Genomic DNA, 7,775 nt, shown 5'->3' with positions numbered 1-7,775 from the left:
CTCTGTACATGAAGATAGTGTTTTATAAATCCTATTAGGACTGCCATGAGTTTTGGAGTCTGGGCAGTTTAACCTAAAATATATTATTGAGTGCCATAAAGTTGCTCAGTATTTTGTGTACATATCAGCTGGATTTTTCCATTTCTTATGCTGGCAGTTTTGTATTTCACTGCATGTATTTTGTTGCGTCATTTGAGGTTATTTTCGTGCTGGCCTCCAAGAAAATTCAATTTAGATTCCAGAGCATAAACTATAAATGTCCTTGAGAGGCCACACAGAATGAATAGACGGAATGCTTTTGTTTCCAACATGACATGACATCTCAAAGACATGGATTCAAAGCTCCAGTTTTCAGAGTTGTGAAAGCGAGGGAGGAGGCCATGTGTGTGCCCCTCGTTGGGGGAACTCTGGGTTGTCAAGGTAATATGGAGCAAAGGGTTGCATCCTTCAGCCACATCCCATTCTGAGCTTGGTGTAGTTACAGTAACGTTTATGGCCTCTGATGTACACAAAGATGTGTTGGTGAACTTTTCTTTTATCAGTGTTATCAGGGCAGTTTGGTAATTTTTGTTCAGAGTCTTTAGGAAAAGCCGCAGACAGTCAAATGTAGAAAAATACAGTGGTGATAAGTTTTCTTTACCATGTTCAGGAATAATAACGGTAATGCACTAGATTGCGCAAATAAATGTGACTAATTTATGATTGACACATCCCTTGATATCCTTGCAGTTGTTATGAGTGATTAATGATACTGTCACAATTCCCAGTGATGGGACCCAAATGGGACTGGTAGGTGGTATTTATTGGTGACAGGTGGGTACAGGTGATGGTGGTAACAAACGTGCAGGTCGGTGGTGAGGGTGGCTAGGCGGGAGTGAATGGGTTCCAGGGTGCAGAGGCTAAAACAGAAGAGCAGGAGTCCGGTCAGAAAAATAAGGAAAACATTTGCAAAGCGAACAGGATGACAAGTGGTATACTACAAATACAGGCACTAAAGCGCATCGTACTGGTACGTCTAATGATCCGGCAGGGACTAGATGTCAGGCCACAGGTTAAGTAGAGTGATAATGATGATCAGGAGCAGGTGTGTAAGGGAAACAAGCTCAGCTTTTGAATCAAGTACAACTGGTTTAATCAAACTTAATACATGGTTTACAAATTAATGGGCAATCCACATGAAAGCCTGGGAGTATTGGCAGAGAGGCCCAGAGCAAAAGACAGGAGATCATTTTATACACTCAAGAAATTGCCCCCTCCTAATCCTGAGAAGACAGAAACAACTTGTTATCGCATGTCGGTTCCCTTTATTGTTATCAGTCACGGGTGTGGGTGTGTCATCACTTCTGTTTAATGTTTCAGTGTTCTGTCTCCTATCTTGTTGCTCTCCTATCAGTCATAAAAAGGCAAGTGATTGCCTTCGAGTTCCTAAAGTTTTAAAGTTCCTAGCTTGAGTTTGTTCTGTTACTTTCCATCTTATTGGCTACTGGGTCTATCTTAGGTCAGTCCTGGTTCTGGGTCTATCTTACATTAGTCTGGTTTACCTAAGGTCAGTCCTACAGTTTCTTGCTCCCACAGTATCACTGAGCATAAGCATTTGTTTTTTCACTCTCCGAGTGACACACTAGGATCTATGTTGCAGTGGGGAATAGAACTGTTGGCAGCTTAAAGCACTTAGATGTTGAGTTCCTGTGAAGGTGAAGAGATTAAGAGGGGTTTTCAGTGCCATCACCAAGGTAAGCTCTTTGCTTCAATGCAGAACTGTTCAACTATACCTGTGTATACTTGGTGTGCATTTAATGCAAGGTTGTGGAAGGAGTGATCAAACTTTTTGAGAACCACTCACAAATTTTGCACAAATAAGTTACAAAAACAAATGATTGTCTAAATGAATGTGCCGTGGTTGGATTGCTGGATTCCCAATTATTGTAGTTACTGTGAGACCAAGTTGGCATGATTTGCTTTCCACAAGGTTACATATTTGATTTGATATCCACAAGGTTTCATAGCAAATTACTGTGAACTACTGTCATGGTGAATTTCCAGAATGTTTGAGTGTATAGTATGAGTTTATTTCATGTGATGCAGTTTATTGAAGAACAAATACCAACGAGGTAGTACTCTTTGTTCCTTCAGATTTGAAACACCTCTATTTAAGCTTTGTGGAAAGTTTTTTGATTGAAGGATCTAGAGTTGGACACTCACAGCATTGCAGGATGCTCTTTCTGGTGGAAAGTCACATCGCACCCAGCTGGGAATTTGACGGCATAATTGCTGGTACATTGGTTCACGTGGGCGAATGTTTAGAGAGGCTCTAGTCTCCCTGTACACTTGTCTCTGAGCGATATGTACAACCCCCCCACCCCCCTCAACTTACCCTCACTGTTAATGAGGAGGGCGACCCCCTACTCTCTCTCTCTTTGTCTCTGTCAGACACACACAAACACACAGGCGTTCAAGTACATGCCTGTGCCAATACAATCCCCAACACCGGGATCCATCCTTTGTCAGCAACTTGGTGTTGGTGTTGGTGTGGGCTACAGCGAGGATATAATGGGGTTGTCTTCTTGAATTTGGATGTAATCACTCATTAATCTAAATGTGAACAAAAAGCTTCACAAAGGCTTCTTGGGCAGAAACTGCTCAGGGAAGGTTTCTGTTTTGGCTAACTATGCCATGGTTGTGAACAATTAAACACTAATGCCCTTAATACCAGAGCACGCTCCCAGTAAGGTGGAGTGTGATTCAAGCCAGAATCTGTTAAGAGGAACCCATGGGCTGTTATGCTGACTGTAAACATTGATTATTTCTCTAAAAAGTGCCTTGAAGGAGTGAGCACGAAAGGAGCATAATTATTATTTAATATACAACCTATTCCTATTCTTTATATGTTCATATTTTAATGGTAACCAAGGACTAGTGACTACTAGTAAAACAGTGGCTTAGAAAGCACTACACCCAAGCATCAGCAGAGTTCAACACATAGTAGTGTGCCAGCTCTGCTTTGGTAACAAAGGTAAGAAGAGTATTTGGGCCTGAACAATTAGTCATGTGGTTTAAGGCACCCTAAGAGCAGAGGGGTCAGCTCTGACCTTTTGCCCACATCCAACTGTGGTTGCTAATAGAAATGAAATCACAGTGCCTGTGGGAATCGAGTAATTATCAGTGTGAAGTAGGGGGTCCGCCTCCCTTCAGCCAGGTGGCTCTGAGAGAGCTATCACCCCACTGTTATGGAGCACCAGGGATCAATGGAGAGACTCTGCTTAGAATTCTGGACACTCTTATCACCTCCGCTCAGCACAGCGTGTCTTCCGACGCAGCCCAATGACTCCTGCTGCTCTCCCAGCAGACGTCTCACCCCCACCTGATGTCAAACAGACTCCACAAATGCCAACGAAGTATGAGTCTGAGAGTGGGGGGGGGGGGGGGGTGAAAGGGGGGGGGAGGGAGATCCCTCCATTCCCCCATTCCAATGATCCTGGTTCAATGTTTCCACTCAGTTGCCTCCTTAAACAGGTGGCATGTGTTGTCATTGACTAACTTGTGCTATGACTTGTGACATTTCACTGTAGCACCAACTACTGTGTTTCTCTCCAGATTGGAGAAGCCAAGTAGGGCAAAACAGGAAACAAGGAGGCAACTTCAAATCAAATCAACTTTAACCCTAAGTGTCTAAACTCAAGATGTCTCATATGTTCACGTTTCCTGCTCAGAGATCTGAACAAATAATTGGGATTCATACCCTGACCTGCCAGGAAAATCCAATTTTATCACAAAACATCTCAGCCTCCGACGAATCCAAGACAAGAGTGTCAGAAATGACAGATTTGAGGGCCACTTGCTTCAAACTCTTGCTTCATGCCGGTTGTCAGACTCTGACTGAGGGACCAGAGACCCCCCACACCAAAGCAGCAGTCGTTAATTAGTCTCCTTGGTCTTTCTACTGCCAGTCAGGATCGAAATGATCCTCTTTGATGGGCTCAGTGCCCGCTGAGAAATAACCTTTGACCTTGATTGTGACTGCATTAGAGGATTGGGATACAATTAGTCTCTAAAGGTCTGATGTACTGTTTCATCTGTATTCCAGGGCGGCTTGTATTATTAGACCTGATTTCGAATCACAGATGTACGGTTTTGTTTCAGGTCGTATACTACACTGAGAACATGCCAGAAAGATGTTGTGTGTGCCTAAGCACATTCTTTGAACGGCTCAGGATGTTAGCTGTCCTGCCATGTACCTTCACATTTCCATGATTAAGAAATGACATCTCTGACAGCGAACACCTTTATCATGCCACTGCCATGACATTAACATTGAGTCTAAGCCCAGCCCAACAAGGAAATGAGTGCTTGTTATTCGTTTAGATTTACAACATCTAATTGGACACACAAACACATTAACACTGAGATGTGACATTTCATCCAGTAAGATTATTGTAGGGCAATATCCTGCTGATAATTGACAATGATTCCTTAAAGAAAGGAGGAGTGTTCAAGGACACATGATAAAAGATTTCCTTTCCAATACCTTCTCTCCTTCACAATTTATTTCTTGCATGCCTGTGACCTCAAAACCCATGAACATATTCACACTATAACAATTCCTAAATCCTTCACTCCAGATAGCTGTTCTTGAATTATACATCATAGTACAGTACATCCTTGTCGGCAGGTATAGCCATGTGGGAGCCTGATAAGATATTTTTCTATTAATTTTTTATAATAATATAATAAATAGCCTTGGGTTTAATTCAGCCACAGTACTGAGAGATACTTGAGAGATCTCGGTGTTCCTAGACCACTTCAAGAATGGACATGAATTTACCATGAACACAATGCAAATGGCAGTGGAAATGATAGGCAAACCCTTGCCAAATTTTATTTTGCCAGTGAATGTATAGTACAGCATGAACTTGCTGTTGGGAGATTTACAGCACACGCCGTCACATGGACTGAACTAGCTATACATTATGACTATAATGTTGGTTGCCTTTTAACAACTTATTTCTAAAGTACGCTTTGACTGTTGGTGAATGAATTTAATATACGGTTATGCTTGTTTATCTTCGTTAAAGTTATTGAAGGAGATTGAAATGTTTCTCTCCAAAGTCACCCCTACCGGACACAGCTAAGTGTTATTTACATCCTGGATTGTAATTGCGTAAACAACCATGAATATTCATGTTAGAAGCTCTCCCAGTTCAAGTCGAGTGGATCAATCTGTTGATATGATAACTAGCAATATACTTACATTACCAGACCATCAGTGAGCTACTGAAAATGGAAAGAAACATTTAGGCCTGATTACATACCATCCCAGAGGATGTGGTCTTTCCTGATGATGATGGAAAAACGGAGATATCCTTCCAGTTTTGGTTGATATTGTCTCCTCCTTCTCATTCAAACAGGCCACTCATCTGTGTTTGATGACTCCACTTTTGATGTATTTCTTTTGGTATTATTATGTTTATCTTAACATTTGTGCTGCCTTCAGGTCATAATGACACGAAGGTTCACAACGACCCATCGTTGTGCTGCGACAACTTTACCCAATACAAAAACAAATAAAAAGCATTTTATTTTAACCTTCACGCTGTGGGGGTGGTGAGACAGCCCGACGGTTAAACGAAAATGCTTTACTTTATTTTTGTATGAGGTCTAGTTGTCGCAACACGTGTGTGTGTGTGTGGGGGGGGGGGGGTCACAATGACTGAAGGGTCACAATGACCCGAAGATACACACTGGATTTCAATCAGTCTGGGATGCAACCATTGAAAGTGTTTCTGAGGTTGGTTTTACATCACAGCATCACTTCCTGTAAAACGTTCCTAGGAGGATAACAGTGGCCGACACAGTGAGGCGACACTTAGACACAGTATGACATCTCACAAAAAAGGGCGTGCCAGAACGTATCACACTCTCACAAAGCATCCATCATATCCCATACAACACACATCAGATCATCCTATGAACTGGCCTTGTGGCCAGAATACCAATGTGGTGAAACGCCTGTGTGAGATCCAGCCTGGTGAGCTTGCTATCGATGGCGAGTCGATGCCGTCCGTGTGCTAAGCTGCAGCGTGTCGCCGCGGTGGGCAGGCGGAAACAGGCTAGATGGAATGTCATGCCTTTTTACTGACGTGTCACTCAGGAAGGCGACTCTATTCTTTCCGCTGCCTCTTCGCATTAGGCTCCTGATTACCCCTGGTCTGATTGACTCCTTCCTTCCTCCGCGATGTGGCCTTGGTGTTAGGGCCTCCAGAGGCACAAATACACAGCGTACAGTACGTGAATCTTTGCTCAGGGGTCAGAGTGCATTCATGCAAAAATTAGTTGGTGCAAAAACAGAGAACATGTGATTAGTATGTGTCAAGGTCCCAATGCCTGACTGACAATAACAAGGGATCTGTACAACCTATGACACTTATGTGGTGACTCACACCATTAAGTTATTTTGGTAAGCAACCCTTAGTTTTAGAACTTCCTGTTACGAACACTGTTACACTACACATAATCTTTTGAAAACATCAGCGTAAGGTTATTCTCCACAGTTTGGCAAATCTGTTTAATGACCCACAGTGTCTGGATTTAGCACCCTCAGGTTATCTGTCTGAAAGAGGCAATGCACGCACATCCTTTCTGCTAGTCTAAAAACCTGTATTTATCCCTATTTTATTCTTCTCTCCAAGACAGCAGACTGGATGTGTGTGTGTGTGTGTGTGTGTGTGTGTGTGTGTGTGTAGGGGCGGGTTGAGGAGGAGGCAGAAACAGATGTCAAAAGGATGAATGTTAGAGCTGAACTGTGAGAGTTTCACTGAACAGATGCTCCTTGCTTCTCTTCCCTAAAGCCTTAATATTCCATCCAACAAGGTTGGGAGTTCCTACTACCCACCATTACAACTGACAGGTGCTCTTTAGATACCCAACAAGGTTGGAAAAGTTTCACTTGTATAACTGTGATTATTCTACAGGGAAATCAGAAACTGTTCTTTCTCAATCCTATATCTTATGCATAATTGGTATCAGCTTGGTACGTAGCAGTGTGTTTGTCCACAGTGGGTTCAGAACATGTTTTTTGAGAACGTTGCCTGAGTAACACCTAAAAGAGATTTTTTGACCCTCAGTTCACTCTGACACAGAAAATCTAAGTGGTTAACAAGACCACTGGTTAGATTTACTGCTACCCCTGAATATCCCTTTGCGTCTCTGCAATAAGACACTGAATAGGTAAAAATACCACAGATGGAAGGTTTATAGAATAATTGAAATGAACTGAATAATTTACTCATAATAATGTATTCATCCTTTGCCTATTAATTTTCTTGAAGGCAGGATGTACTGTTCAGCGGGAACAGAGATTATACAGGGGAAGTATTAACAAAGCTCTGTGTGAGGAGACTAACATGGTGAGAGACAGCCAGGACATATGGAAAGAAGAGGTTTCCCTTAAATTTGAGGGAATAAATTGAAAGAAGAATAAAGCTTATTTAACCGAAAGACACAATGAGAATTTTTTTAAATTTCTACCAAGCAACTCGCGCAAACCCAAATGTAGTTACTCTTAACAGTTCAAAACAGCAGTCAGTCATATTTTTTGTGGGAAATAGGTTTTTGAGAGAGAAAGAACTGGCTGTGGACTCAGGGACAAAGGCGTAAAAAGAGGTTAGAAGCAACAGCAGATTAAGCAATTACAACCAAAGCTTTGCACATTCAAAACGACAATACAGTTGCTTTTCACTAATTTCTCCGTCTTTTCCCAGTTGACATGTGACATTGTA

This window comes from Hypomesus nipponensis, chromosome 4, assembly GCF_054491055.1.
Source record: "Hypomesus nipponensis isolate SF chromosome 4, ASM5449105v1, whole genome shotgun sequence".
Lineage (NCBI taxonomy): Eukaryota > Metazoa > Chordata > Actinopteri > Osmeriformes > Osmeridae > Hypomesus > Hypomesus nipponensis.
Note: the sequence above shows the minus strand (reverse complement) of the source record.